This window comes from Saccoglossus kowalevskii, chromosome 10, assembly GCF_978046115.1.
Source record: "Saccoglossus kowalevskii chromosome 10, keSacKowa6.1, whole genome shotgun sequence".
Taxonomy (NCBI): Eukaryota; Metazoa; Hemichordata; class Enteropneusta; family Harrimaniidae; genus Saccoglossus; species Saccoglossus kowalevskii.
In genome coordinates this window covers 24,182,116-24,201,434 of record NC_140650.1, presented here as the reverse complement: position 1 = coordinate 24,201,434, position 19,319 = coordinate 24,182,116, and the positions used below count along the sequence as shown (strand labels likewise).

Genomic DNA, 19,319 nt, shown 5'->3' with positions numbered 1-19,319 from the left:
AGTAGTGTGTAAGTTATTGCTAAATGTTTTCACATCTTGCTAAATTGATAATGCAATTTAATAATTTACGCAAATGACGAAATGTGATGCGGCTATCGCTGCTTTTATTATCACTACAGTATTCCCATGATGCCTCTCTTGCGTTTTGCGCTCAATATACCTTAGAAGTAAATGGCCGTCGAGATCTCGTTGACAGTTAGAGAGTTGCGAGATTGACTTCCATTTTCTCCCGTCATCATATGCACTGTTCCTCTGACCAATGTAACAGGGAATGCAACACTGTTTGAAAAGCAACGGCAAGTCTCGCGGCCCTCTCGTTCATGGCGAGATCTGAACGGCCATTTGCATTTAAGATCTATACTGTTATATGAAAGACAATGTAGTGTTATATATGAATACTTCTTTTGCGTTTCTGAGTATAGTGGTTATAACATTTCTCTATTGTCCTCATAAATACACTATGAGAGATATTTAAGGTAGTAACAATGGAAAGACGAGATAACAAATAATATCTGATTCAGACATTCTTTAAAAGTTACTGAGTATTCTACAATTATAACAATATATACATCATCTGAAAACATACATATGGAGGTATGGAGGTTACCTGCTGCTATTTTTGTATGTCAAAGAAATATAAAGTCTGTTTTATGCTTTGTGAGGTTTTCGGCTCCAAATTCAATCTGGATTGTTGCTTTTTGTGAGCAGTTTGTTCGTGATAATGCACAAGAAATTTCCAATTTTGTATGTATGCTTCAATTTTGTAATGACTACAGCCTGTCAAAACTGCCCAACTGTTCAGTGGATTGTTGCTATTTGGAGATCGCTATAAAAACAATAGCAGATAAAGAAGAAAAAACGAGACGCAATATATAAGACATTCGCGTGAATGAAAGTGTTAGAACAAGGTATTTTCATTAGTCGGTATATCCAAAAACGCCAGCAGCGAAATAGCCTTCAGGTAATCCCCTAGATATACATTGGTACGTATGTACTACCGTATTCGCATATATCTAAGCTTTCAGATGTTATATAGATTGTTATAGTGATATACTTGGTACTTTAGCAGGATGTCTGAATTACATGTTATATTTTTCCCCTATCATAGTTAGACATTTACAATGAAGTTGTTGCATGTTTCCTCCAATTATAATATATTCAGAGTACATTCACCTACACGCACAACTTCTTTGACTCGATAGGCTTGAATGTGTTCACGGCGGTCGAATGGCAACGTGACGAACTTACTTCTCAATGTAAAAAGTCTACTACATATGGTACTCGATATTTTTCAGAGAAAAGATAAATGATTTTATTGATCGCGTTAACTCGTCCCCATATGGATAACTCATTAAATAGCGTTGAAATATATCTATATGTGACGCTGTCCTTGAATATTATCGCTGCCATATTTCAAGACCGGACTTTATATTCACCTGCAAAACATGATTGACTACGGTCGATGAATTACAAAAGCACTCTCGTGACCTTCGTGGCCGTTGTTTTGTCCTTCCGTCGTTGTTCTATCGCCAGAGTAAGTTATAACAATGCCAACAAAAATGATACATTTAGAGAAACCATTAATGGGTAATTACTTCATGGTCCATTCTTGCAACAATAAGGTTAGTAGACGTCATGTCGGCGTCATGTTCTATCCTGTTCACCCAAATCGTTTTTCGACTGAATCAGCACGTATTTTGGACTATGCCGTCAGTATATATAAATACAGATCGGCGTGATTTATCTGACAATTGTGTTTTTTGATTTGGCGTTAGCCACGGTGGTGAGCAAAGATTACATTTGACACGTGATTCGTGGTATGACACGTGATTCATTAGCCACGCTCATTACCATCTGATTATATCACTAGGATATCCAATTTATGATCAGAAGGGACAGAAGTATATCGGGTAAGTTGTGTAAGAATTGTGTTACGTCAATCAGCGTTGACAGGGGTAATCGAAGGGCATGGGAACGACGTCGTGTTGTTTTAATGATATGCTGGTGCGAACGGCATTTAGTTTGAACAATTGGGTTATGGGGAAATTTTAATTTAACGGATTTCGCCGTACAATCTCATCAAAATATATCATATCTCATTATATATTCACACATCATGTCCAATACCGCATCAAATGCATTGATAGCAAGTATCGTGTTTGCGTGACTATAAATCTTATACAATTCTTTCTAACCAACAAATAGATGCCTTTTGGCCTAAGAATATAAACTGTTTTGTTTGGTTTGGATTCAGTTGCCCACGCCTTAAAGATAAATTATTTATTCACCTGTGCAAAGTCAATATGAGGTTATTACGAGGACACCGAAAAGTATGCACGAAGACAGTACAACGGGAGTATATGCGCGGCGTACTGTCTGAGAAATAACCTTATCGTAATAACCTCATTATTATACGTCTTTTCCTCCCAAGGATACATCATGGGAATGCCGAAATACAAAAAGTTTAGAACAGATTGAGCGAGCTTCTTTGTATGGGGTCCGGTCATACCCTGGAGGTTGCCATGTTTGTTTTTATTAATAGAGGGCGCTTACGCGCGTAATCGTTCCATATTTGGAATTCGAATTTTCTAATATGGTAGAATGAAAATACCCAGTGCAATAACGAAAAATTACGGCACGCTGTAACTTATGGCGTTTCAGTGACAGATATATAATAATGTGTGTTATGGTGAATAAAATAGCATGGCATATTTTATGCCTTCTTTTGTACATCAATGTGCTTACATCGGACAGGAATTTACATTTCAAAGGCGTTAAGCAACGGCGTAAATTTATTGTTTCGAAAAAGATATAAAATGCATATTAACCGCCGAATATACAATATTGACGATTGATCGACAACGCCACCCCAGAATTACGGGTACCAGCGTCCCATAGATGGTCCGGGATGCAAAAACGATTGTTTTAACTATATGCACTGACAGTCGCTGTAGCATATTCTGTGCTTCTGAATATTCTGTTCAAGTGCTGAAGTATATCCGTGTGGAGATGGGTTTTCGGACAAAATGGAAGGTAAGTTCTCAAATCATAAGGAATAATTAAATTCGGCGCAATGTGTCCAATTTGACCGACGTGAATTTGAGTTATAATATTGATAAAAATAGACGGCAATATATTGAGAGTGCAATATAATGCCAGTCAATTTAAATGTCGACCACAAGGCCCCCTTTCTCCAAAACAACTGCAATGTAAAATCGCCAAATCTTCCTTTTATGTTTCCAGTGATATTTGAGTTTGAGTGATATTTGTTACTGTTGTCGCTGCTGATAGAAAACATTTGCAATGTGGTCATACCAGCTGATATTGGGATACGGGAATTGTTAACTCAAGCTTGTAAACACTATTCTAGGCCTCTACTGGTTCCGACGTTAAGTTGGGCGTTGCATCGCCCGGCACATCAAATATCAGCATATAGGTATTTAGTTCATTATTATCATGCACTAACCATTTATACTTCATATTATATCATTTTACTGATCAATAATCAAGAAGGGTTTGGTTTTATAATGAAACAGATGAACTCTGCGTGCTCCTTGTTAACTTTTCAAACAATTTTGATGATGCGTATGGCTGCATTGGTGTTTTGAAATCATATGTAAAGTAAAAATCACCGTTGACGTGAAATTAATCTATTTTGACATGTATTTATGATATATTCCTGATGTCAAATTTCGTACCATGAACATGGAGTTGCGAATTCACCGCTGCACGTGTGTAAGTGTGTGTGTGTCATGACACACATGAATTTGTTTTTAGAAACGAGTCAAGATGGCCGTATGATGGCCATTGTAGTGTGATGGGGTAAATCTCTCTTTCTCTCGGGTTCTCCACACTTGTCAGGGGGGGGGGAACTCGTCTCGTCTCTATATCTCGTCCCCTTGAGGTACGGGATCGGGAAAGTCACTTGTACTTTACAGTCAAATAAGGCACACACAACGAAATACGTTTCAGCTCTCGTCTTAGTCGATCTTTTGGAGCACTCTATAAGACACAGCGCCCTGGGGAAAAAATCCCCAAGACTGTCGCAAGGCTGACCCAAGACTCTCCCAAGACTGGACTGCGTCAAGGCTCGCCCCTGGACTCTCTCGGACTCTGTCTGTCGTGGAGTATTCGCCAAGACCAACTCAAACTCTCTTTATTCATTTTCAAAACTCTAACCAATTACAAAACAGTAAAAGACTCTAGGGCGTAACCTTCAATCATAAAGCCAATCACACTAAGTACTGAATACGTCATATCTTTTGATTAATCGTTCACTACATTAATAACTATGGATGTAAACTGTCAGAATGAGTAGTCTAAAAAGTGGTGGTTATCTGGTAATTAGTTCCAAATCACTGAGCCAAGTTCCGTCCAAAACTTCAAATAGACCTAAACGATGACAGACATAACACAGCAATTCGCTAATAATCAGTTAATTAAGTCGGTCAACAGATACGCGAAAACAAATTCATGACAGTAGTATTAAAATGCATAAACAATCAAGTTTTTCTGCAATTCTAGAATTAGATTTCATGGAGGCATTGATGCTCTCATATTAATTACATTTTTTTTAAATAATGATCGAATGGTGTTTTGTTTAACGAATGCTAGTTTTCAGTCATATATCTATCTGGAACGATTTTTGCGATACCTTTCAAGTTGGCTTGTGCTAACAAATCCAGCAATTTCTGTGTCGTTCCAGAACTGGATCTCGGTCGTACAAGGATAGATTTTATTGATATTTTATATCTATCGTGGCAGCTTAATACTGACATGCCTATACGAGGTTAGATAAGTGGTGAGAAACGTTTCGCTAAAAAAATTAGAAAAATAATACTTGTCGCCTTTGCTTCGGAATAAGATTAAGAGTTGACTATTTGAAATCAAATACATTTCACAAGAAAACTTTTGCTCACCGTTTAGAATAAGAATTTCTTATATGATATAGTGAGTAAAATTTGGGTTCAATGGCCATCTGTTCGGGACAAGTTGATCTGAACAGTGTTGGTAATTTAATCATTAATGTGGATGCCGGTTTGTTACCAACAATCTTGTTCCATTTAAATATAGTTTGAATTGTGGCTGTTATACCTCGAAGTAGGACTCGAAGTTATATGTAACGTCCACTCCGTGTTATACTTATTTTGCCTGACCGCATTCATTTTTGTCCAAACCATGCCCACTTTTACTCATTTCAGAGTGGCAAACAATTGTAACTCGAAATTCATAAAAAACATTTTTGCTACTTTGGTTTAGTAACTAGAAGCTCGTTAACGCCATGTCGTGGTTCGCTAACGCCCTTGTGTAACTTCGTCACTTATCTTGATTATTGTTTCATTTATGATTTATTAACCAGTATCCCGCCATTATAAACACACGTGATTACTTTGTATTGTTGTGTTTATATGGAGTAAAAAACTATACACTAAAATCCCCGCCATCGTAACTGTGACACCACAACCGTTAGCCTGTAATCCAACCATTCTGAATACATTCAAGAATGGCCTGGTGAATTGCTATGCAACTACACAGTCGGCACATAATTCTGTACTATCACTGATTGGCTGTCTTCTAACTTCAGTACATTACCATGGGATTACACACGCGAAGACTGACCTGTACGTAAGGTCCGCCCACTACATTTTTTCAGATAAAGTCTCACGAATCATGGACGGCATTTAATCTAAAAAAATCTTCAGCTATACAAAATACACTCATTGAATCAAAGCCTTGAAAAACCAGAATGTTTTTTCACACAACTAATCTTTTGTTTAATAAATATGTAAATTGTATGCAACAAAAATGCAAATTGGTCTATTCAACTACAAAAACAGTATGCATGTAACCAGGCTTTAACCCATCTGTTAAGCGAAAACTGCAGTCAGAATATCAACAAATCATGCTTATGACAAAAGTTATTATGCAAATTGGTTAATTAATATTCACAGATTAGTACTAAAACCTAATCAGATCTGGTGCTCATCACAAAGTATGTGTGTACCAAATTGCTTTAAAATCTTTCCAGTGGTTCTTGAGATATTGGTGAAACAATATTTGACATACCCCCCCCAACCTCAATTCACGATTGATTCGGATGTGATCAGTGATTCTGGAGAGTGACTGTGGCTGAAGTAGTCGACTCATTCTATGAAAGCAGCAATCATTTAAATCATCAGAGAATGATAAAAATAAACATCTGAACAAATCATGCTAAATATTAACGTTTATTCACTTATGTTAACACTAGCAGTGAACTTGAAATCATTTTTCCAATTCAAATGTCTGATACTGTATCCACGTGTTCCATCTTATATTATATTCACATTGTTAATGAAATACGGTAACTTAAAACATTTTATAATATATGCACTATTTAATATGTGTGCTCTAACCGACACTATTAGAAAATCCCAAACGTGCCAAGTGTATTTATCAAAACATGTCCATTTGTTTTTTCTGAATATGAACTTCATAAGATTATATTTTTAATGTTGAGTTTTTGGTATTACTACTTTTGCTGCCATTTGCTGATAACCTCCCTCCCCATCGTGCAATTTGCAATATGTAAAGTCTACGCCTTTTTGAATGAATTTTCATACAACCTGTGGCCATTGCATCTGAAAATATTTCTCGGTTTTTTTTTTTTGGGGGGGGGGGTGTTTGACTGGAAATGTTGATAACAGCAAAAGAGTATTTTGTTGTGTGATTATATCACAATAAGTCGGTGACTTGTAGTAGTTACTCCTATCCTGGGTGGATGTAGTGTATATAACGACAATTGTACATTGGTGGGATTAAGTTAATATTTTGTTTACGCAGCTGATGCAGGGGAGCTATTCTTGGACACTGAATAAAGATGTGGGCTAGGTCATCTTTCTCCTGACAAATGACATGTGACAGGTGCCAATCTGGATTTAAGCACATAACCCTGGTGGTTACAAAAATATGTTTCATTAAATTTGAAATTCCAGATAATTCGTCTTGATTATATTGTCAGTTTTAATCTATCTGAAATAATATTCAGAAATCGCTATTTTTATAACAGTTCCAGTACATTGTAAACCCCTAATTTAATTTAATTTAATTTATTTTATTTGGGATAGTATCCTATCAGTCACGAAATATAACTTGTTCAACCTATATCTTACCAGTCAACATTATTATATGGCTTAATATTTCCACCATCAGAAACAATCGTGAAAATGTTATGTTACTGGCAAAAATGGCCGCCGTTCACTAAAGTACCGGTATATTTTTTTTAAATTGACTGGTGACCCGGAACTGATTAATTCAACGTCCCTAAATTGATACAATTTACTGCCAAGTGGATAAATTCTAGATATTTTTGTTTACGATTCCACCTTAATGAATGTTTCCATGTTTTGTTTGTTGTATGGCCTATACATTATTAAAATTAGTAAAATTGTATGTTAAACTTCTCATTTAATCAGTTATAAGTTATTTGTAGACTATCAAATGTCTTATAAAGATAATTCCAGGTTATTTCCTATTTTGTTCGCAATAAGAGTTACTTGGGTATAGTATAGTAGGTATAGGTGCCGTCTGGAATCTGACCCTATTTCGTCAACATTTTGTGACTTCAACCCTGTTTTGTACCTCAACAATTATTCATATCCGGCTTGGTTGTACTGTCATGAAATCCGGGTCAGTGCTCAACTGGCATAAAAACAATAGGCCGGCTAGATTCAATTGAGTTCACTTACGTGAATGCCCTCGATTTGACACGGTCCGGATGCCCGCGGGATGGGTTCTGTCCGCTCATTGCATTTTTTCGGTTTATGGATTTATTTATTTTATAAAATGGTTCATAGTTGATACATGACTGGCGGCCATATTTTATCCTAATAGCCTAAAAGTCTACATTTTATATGTGTGTAGTATTTTCTCCGAGTTGTTCTTGCCCCTATATTGGTAATACCTGTTGACAGCCATTTTGTTTGTCAAAAGTATTTATTTTTGGTTCTTTTTTGCTTGAGTATTTTAAAATGCAGTCACCAAGAGTATTCAGACCGTGTACAGAAGCAATATTTTATTTCACAGCGATGCAAGTGGGTTGTTGTCGAGATCTTATCCATACTGGCAGCCATATATTTTTTCCGTCTATTTTTGCACAATTACGCTTATATCGTGAATTCACACTTGCTCGTTAGGTTCAAGCCTGGTAAACACGTGAATGGGTTTTAGCACATCAATAAAAAAATCTGTGTCGCAATTTTAATTCAGGGTGATTGACTTGCAGCCATTTTGTGCGACAAATATTGGCTATTTTTATTGGCTTTTCTCGAACAATTATGCTAATATTTCATATTTACAAGGTCAAAGTAAGTCTGAACTTGGTATACAGACAATTTTCGTCTAGCTCATGAAAGAAAGATGGTCTGTATTGAAATCCAATTCAAGGTGACCGTCATTTTTTTTTCATTTTTCATTTTGCCAACTTGAACATTAAGAGACATCTGTTAGATTACCTAGCAGTCCGAGGCATTAAGTTCACTGCGTAAAACTGGTACAATACATGCAATTGTACAAAAAGAAGTGTATAAATGCTAACATTGCACTTGTATAAGAGTAGATGATAAGAATCAGACATTGCACGTTAAACTTGACTTTGCTGTATGTTTTATTTGTGCACGCTCTCACATTAGGTGCGTTATACGTGCATTTTGAGGTAACGTACGTGCTTGTCGCTGCGGAAATTCAACCGGTTTCGACCTGTTATGTGGATTGATACAATCAGATCATTGTAAAACCGGACATGTAACTCACAACCCGGGAGAATAATGAATAGCCAATAAAACAACATGCTACATGCAATTTGTAAATCAAATGCTAATATTGTAACTTCAGTGTATATTCCTTGCACCCCACATGTTAATGATATCACAATCAATTCGATAAATCGAAGACTGTTCTTTCGACGCCCGTGTCCACATCAATTTGTCTAGACTTACTCGTTAATTATCCTTTGTTGGTCCGTGCCTCTTTGAAGCATGTAGGTGTAGATGCATCGCATATAAATGTGTTGGGGAGCGATTCGCCAGGTGATATTTTTTTTCTTCTTCTGTTATTTTTTTCTGTTCCTCCTTTAGCCTGATCGATGTACTTTGCAAGGGGGTTATTATTCTGTAGACCACTGTTTGATTTATTGATTTCATATTTGAAATGATATGGCACAGCGGGCGGTGACTTGGAGAGGTTGGCCGCCTACTTGGTTGTTTTAGTATACACTGCTGGTAGTCGCATAATGTCGTCCATGTTAAGCTAATAGTTTTGAGCAGTTGATGCGGTAGCACTAACTGAATCCTGGGCACTTAGTGAACGTGTTTGTAGGCCAGGTCATATATCTCATGGCAAAAAGACGTTACCTGTGTTAATCTGTTTTATGTACATAGTCACATGATCAAATACACGTATTTCATCATATTTTTTACAACTTTGTGAATCGTCATGATTATATTGCACGAAGTTATATTAATGAAACCTTTGTTCGCGCGTCAAATGAGGTTTGAATGTTTTCAAAAACTCACTAGTATTATCGTAACATTGTTCGGGTGATTTTTGTTAATAGAAAGTCACGGCGATATTTGTGTCACTAGAGATCGTTTTGGCGTGTTTTGTTTTCGAGAATGTGACTTTATTCTTATTTTGGTTTGTATGGATGTGCATTGAAATTCATGAGTATCGCCTTAACAAACAACCATCAGTCAGATATAACTGTTGTTGCGATGTGTCTGATTCATCGTCTCTGATAGTGTATTCAGTAAAAGCAGTATTTGCTGTCTGTGGATGCTTGTAAACATTTTCAAACAACCATTTACTTTTCTTCTTTAAATACACTTCGATGGCAATGACTTTCGTCAATATTGACGTTTCGTACCTTCAAATACGTAGACAAGAGATGTATAAACACACGTCAGTCATAAGATCACCTTTCTATATATATGCTTATTTAGGAAACCGTATTTTAAAATGTGCTACTTTCAAACTTTCCTCATATCCAAATCTAATTGTATCAATCGATGCGTCAGATAGACCTCAAATGACCGTCGAGATCTCGCTGTGAGCAAGAGAGCAGAGAGATTTGTTTTTGCCCATTCCATTCCCTCCAGCAATCGTCTGCTGTTTCCCTGATCGCGGTATTTGGAACAGCGGACGTGACAATGCGATAGAATAAAACACTATTTGATGTAGACAAAAACATGCGTCGTAGCCCTCTCGCCCTCAACGAGATCCCGGCAGCCATTTTCGATCCATTCAAACGACGTATCAATAAATATAATATAACTGTTCGCACCACTTGAAAAGAACGTTACACTGGAAATAAATCGCATCATATCATTTTGATACTGATCTTTGACCTTGATAATGAACGGCAAATACAGCGTTTGAACTTGTGGTAAATATGGAATACTGCTCAGCCTGGAACACCTCTCGCGGCTATATACTAAGCAATGATATGCAATACAGTAAGGTTAAGGTGAACTGAATAGACCATTTCTTATTTTCTGTGTGATGCAGTATGACGAATAAATCTTAATTCGCCGCTATTTTGACGTCATAGCTCGCTAGTGATGACTACCTTGAATTCCCGGCAATGCGCAGTCGCTGTGTACACATCTGGGTCGGCGTGAACCGTTGACGGTGCGCCTGCAGTGTTGCTTACTTAATCGAACAGCTTATTAGATGCAATTGAAACTCGAAACAATTGAAACAAAATAAGTTTATTTATTGAGATTAGCAAAAACTAACATTCATATTATTATTGAACAGCATATTCAACTGAAATCAAAAAAGGTAAAACATTCTAGCCTATGTGAAAATACCAAAATGTGACAGGCTGGAAATATCTTATCATTCAATCTTTTCAGATATCAACACATCATACGGCAACACATTTGGTCCGAGATGTAATCTACTTTCGTTTGACAGGTGTTCGATATCTACTACGATGGATGTGTAGTTAATTCAGAATGTTGATGCAAAGAGAATTATTAAAGTATATATAGTTTTATACTATTTGACATCGTTGATGTACATTCTGGAAGAATGTGTATATCCAGAAACCACATAATGTGCGTTACTGTTTCATTTGTTTAATCTAGGAGAGTTGAATAATATGCCAGACTCCAACTTTGAGAGTGTTCCTGTGCAACCTTGATCTAACATTCTCGAAGAAAAATGTGTGATTTGCTTTTATTAATTAAAAAAAATGATCATAACAGAAATTGCATAATTTAATTAGTCTCTTTTGTTCGACAAATCTCAACGTTTCGAATTATTGGACTATGGAAATTTAATATAAAACCGCTGAAAATTGTAATCTTTATTAATATCTGACTTAATATTCTTTTCAACAAATTTCAATTTTATTAAGTTGGATCCAATTGTAATTATAACACAAACACTGATAACATTGATATATTGAATATACTTCAATCAAGCAATGTTGGTCTCTATCGCGGTTCATCGATAGAACAAGTGTCACAAGATTTTGTTCCATCTAGAAAAAATAATAATCGTTTAGTTAACAAATGTACGATCAATACCAGAATAAAACAATAAACGACTCGATCCTTAAAATCGGTTTACACATATAAAACCAGCTACTGTAACAGCTTGTTTCAGTATATCACGCTTTATACCGTGTGCTGTTAGTAATGTGCTTGAACTAGCCTTACTTTGTATTTTTGAACTTATGTACAGTAAATGAGGAGATTAAATGCGCTTTCCGGGAAGTATGATTGATTTGTATAATAATCATCGCCTTTTATTACATTCTATTATGTTTATTAGTGTATGTATTACTACACAAAACACACAAAGCTAAAAATTGTGTTGCTCCCGATTACGGGTAAACCGATGTTCTATTACCCTCGAGCATGCATCCCAGCAGCATCATTGCTGGGACACCCATCTCTAATGTTCGCACGTCACTAAAATATAATATATGTGCTATAAACAAAAAAAACGATGCGATACGGAAACATTATCTAGGATCGTCAACAGCTTGCACAGAGGACAACGTTCTTACTACTGTGACATCTTCACAATAGATAATGAATCGGCTTGGTCCAGTAACCTTGAACCGCTGTGATATCAATCCACCAACGACAGATCTCATTGTTGACTATTAAACCTAATTATGTGACATTTTCTTTTTACCCCCTCGTTAATCTCATCAATCTTCCCAACCTCCCCTCCAGAAATGTGTGTTTACCCTAATGGAAAAGAAAACATCTATCATAGTCTTCTAGTCTAAATGACGGCAGCTTAATTTCATCAAGGGTCTTTTGATCAAAATAGATCTTTCTTTTTTTTAAATACACAGGTTTGCGTTTTTTTAAAGGGTGGTGGTCGTCGGGCCGCGCATATGCAACATTGAGTTGATAAACATTTATTTCTCCTAATCCAATGCGCTCATTCAACGAGTACGATTTGACTAGGGTACAACTTGCAGTAATTACCGTCGGTAAAAAAATGCTTAATTAAAGCTTGATAACCTCTCATGTTGTACTCGTTGGTGTGCGCAACAGTCAAAGGCGTCATCTTTGTTTATATGAGACCCATATCACGCGCTTGCGTGGCTCGACGACCACCATGCTTTAAGTAATACATGATACAATCGCAATATATGTTATTTTAAAATATACACTCGTATTTACTTACACGTGTGGCTGCTACGCTATATAATATTCGTGTTTTTTGTTACTCTGTACTAAATTTGTGGAAGTGACACTTTAATACATTTTTATTGTTGTTACACTTGCTGTATTACATTTTTAGTAGTTGTTGTTACACTGTTATACATCTGTGGTTGTAACACTGCAATACATTTGCGGCTGTTTTTACGCTGTATCACATTTGTGGTTGTTACAATGTAATCATGATACATTAGTGTTTGTTGATACAATTGTTGTATTATATCATGTGTGATTATTGTTACAGTCGCTTAATCGGTGCTAGTTACACTTGTATTACTTTTCTTGCTTGTTGTAGAACGCGGATTACATTGCGGTTCAATTTACGTCTATTTGTAACCAACAATCAAGTGTCATTTGCATATTACGCTTACGTGAAAATTGAGTAATGAAATTCAATATTACTTGAATGTGGCTGCCGTACAACACACCTTCCAACTATTACTCAAGCTACCAGCCTACCATGACCCTGGTTACTCACAAATCTGGAATTTCTCTTAAGATTTCGCCTCCACGGTCATTGAATAATCGTGACGTTGATTGGCTGAAACATATAGTGCGATTTAATTTGATTATGTTAATGAACAATTGATTACACTTATACGTTTTCTCCACGCCATACATCAACTGGTAGTACTGTTGCCATATCAACGAATGTAATTCTTTATTACGTTGGGAATAAATTTACATAGTTGACATGAAAGGTCTGTTGCGGAGAAAGAAAGATACCAGCGGATCCGTGACGATAGAGTAGTTCCCAGACTAGTAAACCATGGACCGTAGAAATATGTGTCTAAGGTCTGCATGGTATGCATCGCAAGGGACCCATATTGAACGCCTTGGCGGAAGTCGGCCCATGAATCTTATATGAACGTTCTATCTACAGATAATGACATGTCATTATTTTTTAGTAAGGGATACTATCTGTCACATGAAATGTACCCCCCCCCCACCATGTACATATTCGATTATACTCATTTTATTTCAACAAACACTTGTTTTTGTTACGGCCGATTATATGGGCATGACATTTGCGTGTTTGTTTGATGTAGTGAATCGAAGCGAAGCAAAGGAAGATCGTCATCAAATAGCCCAAGGGATAAGCAAGATTGCCTCGCAGTAAAAAAACGCGTGTTTTATATCAGGCTAATCATCACATAACGAAGCAGGGGAATATCTATCTCATATTACAGCAAAGTTTTCTTAATCTTCACGAAATTGAATGCAGATTTTATTAGTTACTAGTTTCCTGGCATTACTACATGTGTATGATATCTGGCGTGCCCACAAAGGTAGAGACTTCCCATAACATCTTCTCACTGCAAACTACAAATTGTTGTGAGCTGAAGGTGAATATCCAATAAAAAGTACAGGCATGTTTGGAACATATTAACACGCAATACAGGAATCGAACTTATGTCGTCGCTAAAGCGCCTTGCCACTGTAAGCGGACGCGTGTTTGACTTCGCCAAAGTAAAGGCGGACACCTTTTTCATCTATTACTCTTAAATAAATACCGCAGACGCCGGATAATCCATTCAATTTATTCAATGGTTAGCAGACAAGGTACTGACAATAGAACATCGTTACTATTTGTATTTCTTTTATTGAAGATTCTGAAAAAAATAAATTACAATTTGTTCAGATCAATTGAAATGCTGGCGTAAAGAGTCATTGAAGTTTTAAAAGATTGATTACAGCTCTAACACAATCACATAATGATTGGTTATTTCTATGTAAACAGTTTTTCTGTAATTTTCTTTCGGTCAACGGATTACTGGTATTGCTCTCAGCGTGACTTGTTAAGTGCAGTCACCTTTCTTCGTGACACCTATTATTTAGTCGCTAGTATATCAGCGACCTTTATTCTCAAATATACTAAATGTGTATGTATGGAGACTAAAGTACGTGACAACATGGTAACAACAGGAGCCTCGCAACTAATGGGCCAAATGGTAGTAATAATAATAATCATTGACACACGCGGATTTAAAAAAGTACAGCAGCGAGGTCTAACAAAAATGTCAAATGGTAAAAAGCAATCATGGAGTAATATTAAATTAGAAGAAAAAAAAACGCGGATTTACCATATCGTGAATTGGTTTGTGTTGCTGTCTAACACTAAAGCTGTTCTGTATAAATGTGGCTACTGGAATAGCTGAACAGTTGATGTTCATTAGAATTCAACTTGGTATTTGGAAAGTGTGTCACGTCCAGTCTTATGACTATGTTTCATTATCTGAAATATACAAAATCGTTAACACAACATCACGTTTGCAGGGTTGAATAGATAATGTTTTCTATGTTTGTTTTGAGTATTTATTTATCTACTTTTTTTTCATCATACATTTTATTTTGCCATTGTTTTCTTCAAAATTCTATTTTGAGTTAGTTGTGATTGTACACTTTTATACAATTTGCTATTTATGCGCCTATTTATGTGACCTGTTTCACTTAAGACAATGTTGTTGGAAATGATTACACGGTTGAAATAGTTGATCATTTGTTTTTTAATGAGAACATTCAGCGAATATTTGCTTTATTCCCCATAGATGCCCATCGCTTCTAGCGCCACCTGAGAGATAACGACAATACTGAGTAGAGTGTACCTGCTCTATAATTGAATTGTAAGAGCTTGAACTTTCATGTCTCAAGATATCACTACCATATAACGAAATTGTGCGAATAATTTTGTCAAAAAAGGAAAAGTAGTGTTTTTATATTTATGTTTTGTTGAAATCCCAATTTATTTTTCAGTGAGAATAAAACTTTCCTTACGTTTCAGGTTAATTGCCCCCCCCCCCATAAATTCAATTCAAATGTTGCCACGGTGTCTTGACACATGGTATAAGCTTTGAAAAGAATTTATTAGATGCGTAAATGAATGCCGTGGAACAAAGAAAACGTAGATTGTCGATATATACATAGCAAACGCAATTTCAGTTTTAATAATTGTGTAAAATATTGTCGACACGCTTGAGATTAAATAGATTAGGACATCTTTCACGCTACACGAATACCACATACCGAACGGGTCGCGGAAGGTAGTGATTCCACGATTGTATGAGATTTAGGTTGTCAATTACAGCAATTACGCTTGCATAGTGAAATATACTTCGGCTATAAAGGCGCGGACTACTATTTTCAATGGACGAAAACTGTCAATATATAGGATTAGAAAACGCTATCAGATTATCCGCGACAATTACCATGAATACCATCATAATACTGCGATCGCAGACACCGTGCCAAGAAGAATTGTTTTACGGGAATTATCAGTCTCAGCGTTTCCATTGATACAATAAAGACAATTACATGAATTAATATTCAAATTTGTCTCTCAATGTTTGTTTTTTTTATTTATGAAGGGTTACGTGCAGGTTTAATTACATTAATTTCTGAAGATGATGATGATGATAAACAATACTTCAATCAATAGTACGAGTGAATAATGGTATTGGCCCTCAATTACTGACGAGGAGTCGCGAGGAAATTAAATAAGGATGATCAACTTTTATTCACTTAATATTGTTGAGACGACCATTTCCATGGCAACCATAACCTGCCTACAGAATAGTATAATAATATTCATCTGGTAAAAATATGTATGTAGAAAACGTACCATATTGGTACAATCAAAAATATAATCTTAGATAATACGAATAAATATATTTCCCGAATTCACACTTTCATCATGTTAATACATTTTACTCCATTTCACGTTTTCTATAAGTTGAAAATCGGTTTATTCTACTCCGACGACGGCGATTTCCGGCCACGCCAACTTTATATAACATATATGTATTTTCCACGCGTTGTATATGTTGTATATTCAGGGGGTCTTATATCAAACGCGACGAATCACTTTAATAGATTAGAAATCAGAATAGTCGTCTATTCAACTTTTTATTCGACTTGATCTGCTCGAATAAACATGCAATATAGCAATGAGTAGAACGTGTGGCCGATCTCTAGACTGATATCGTTGTAGTTTTGACAAGTTACTGTTTCTGTCGTGACAGCTTATATTTCGTCTATTGAGCCTGGATGATTGGAAAATTGAAATAAAGATAATGATCATGGTAAGCGTTTGCGGTAATGACCGCTTTTAACCTTGCCTGTAGAAACCTGTGCTGTTTACGCCGCGATTTGTCATTGTGTTTCAGCCCACTTTAAACTTGAGCTATGATTTTACATTTACCAACATGAAAGATCTTCGCCGTTGGCAGGTTGCGTTAAGATCGCGGAAATTCTGTATAATAGATGCGTTTTATTAAAATAGAAACAAGACTGTAGACAAAGAAACATTAAATCGAGCTGTTTGTGTAAGCGACACACGTGAACATATTCCTAAATATCATAATTAATAATAGACCCAGGAACAAATAAACAAATTGTTGGTCAAGGACGCTTGTTCGTCAAAGGGAGTGATTATATTTTTAAATCGTTTGACCAAAACTGGAGTTTGTCGGGTCATAACATATGTTGGAAGGTCAACACTGAATTTTTTGTAAACGTAAAAAAATTAATTTATTTGAATGAATAATTGACAGATTGAAATAGACACTCAATAAATTTTCGCTGACCATACTTCATGCACAGCTGTCAAATTCGGAACTGATACAGGTCAAAGGTCAATGAGCAGGCTCATTGATTTACACACCTCTTCATTCCCCTGTTGACATTTTGGTTTGGTGCCCCATTTATTACTTTTAAAAGAGGTCATCTTTAGATATCCACTTTTCTTTTCGGAAAAAAGTACGATAACTTCAGTATCCAGGAAATTCCACGAAGTGATTTGCCCTTTTTTTAAATCGAACAGTTTTCAGTCGCGAGCTTACCAACAACTCCGACAAACATGGATAGGCTCCGTCAATCAGAGAACACGAGTTCAATGATGTCGGCAGCTGTCTTGGCGTTTGCATTTAATAAGGACCCCATGACTCCACGCTGATTATGCAATGTCAAATCGATATACGTTCCGTGCAGCCAACAATAGCGCGAGAATTGAAACAATAAGTGTCGCCTCACGTAATAGAAATGTATCATCATGCATTATCCCGGAATAATCACACATTACATCCGTGAGGTAATATCATTTCTTGCTTAATTGATTGTCTTAATTTACATCTTATTAGTTGGCCAAATTCAATTTCCTGCCATAATATGTGGGGGTTATTTTGGGAATGAGTATAGCCCCTTTCTTTTAATAATTTGTAAATCGTCAAAAAATCATTTCATTCGGCAGACGTGTAAAATACATTGTTTGTTTACATGAAATTCGCAACGACCACCGCCCTCTAAACGCACTTCATAGCAAGTTTGTTTTAGTTACGCGTATTCAGGTACTAATTCAATGAAAATAAATGAACAGGTACAAATACAGTACCAAGGTAATCGAGGTGACCGCCTGCTGGTGAATGTTGTCATCACAACAACAATAAATATTTCGTCACAGACCCAGGCCATGGCATGTGCGTTAAGTATCGTATTTTCAAACGATGTATTTTTTTTTATATAAATAAAACCAGATGTCAGATGGATATGATTATTTTATCTATAAATAATGAATTTGAAATAAGATGGTCATTTGTAAATAATCATAACATATTGACTTATATTTATATTATGGTTGAAACGTTTGAAATACGACAAATTAAAATGCAGCATGAAATGGAGCATACCTGCTAATGTTCATTACTATATTATCAGGACCGCTCCCCAATCACGTGATATCATCTTAGCCAATCAGCAAGCGTCATTTTGATCACGGAAATCGCTTGGACCGCATTATAATTGTAAGTACATTAACCTAATCACGCCTTTCGGATGTGGGCGGATTTCGAATAAAATAAATTATAAAAAAAAAGGGTGTTTAAAATTTGAATGATGTTGCAAATCTTTGTTTCAAATAAATTAAGTCTCAAGTTGATAGAACGTTGTGGTTCCGAAACCATTCGATATGTGTTCATAACCGTGTACTTTGTTCATATCATACCTATTTACAAATCAGGAAGGACAATTGGAATCTTCCAGGTGTGCTTGTGATTTACATAACAAAGAATGTTTACGATCTACTGAATTGCCTACGTGAGACCACATTCTGATTGGCTCCTGTGGGAACCCAGATGGTGTACTTGAATCTGGGCCACTTATGCCTATAGATAGACTAGACTGAGGACAGTCCACCATTTCAATTGCGTACTCTGTTGCTGCGATATTGTGAGACAAGTGATACAGGCTACAATCATCGTTCTGTGAGACTTGTATGAACTGATCTGCGATCTCCTGCTATCAGCGGAGCCCTCCAGAATAACAGCGTTCCTCTGCAAGTAAGACTCTTGTATTTCTTCGTCGTTGTGTTCCAGAAACCATTGACTGTCCTCAATTTCCATACTGTCCTGGGCACCCCCCTCAACGTCCGTATTAGAACCAGGGTGTTAAATATAACTTCAAAATGTATTCTTCAATTACGAGCCAGAAAATGTTCATATTGCCCGAAGACCACGCTGACTGGGAAATAGTGATGAAATAGTGATGAAGATACCGACGAATCCTAACAAACATAATAACAGACAGTTGTAACGGCATGAGGTT

At 36.3% G+C, this 19,319-nt stretch overlaps 1 protein-coding gene across 1 annotated transcript in view; it reads left to right on the top strand.

The window, feature by feature from the left end:
- The first annotated feature begins 1,775 nt into the window (after positions 1–1,775).
- The window catches only part of LOC100368723 (uncharacterized), an 83,935-nt gene continuing 66,391 nt past the window's right edge, over positions 1,776–19,319 (top strand). The window contains exon 1 of the mRNA XM_078008508.2: positions 1,776–1,910. The gene's annotated coding sequence lies outside the window, so the exon portion shown is untranslated. The remainder of the gene's footprint in view (positions 1,911–19,319) is intronic.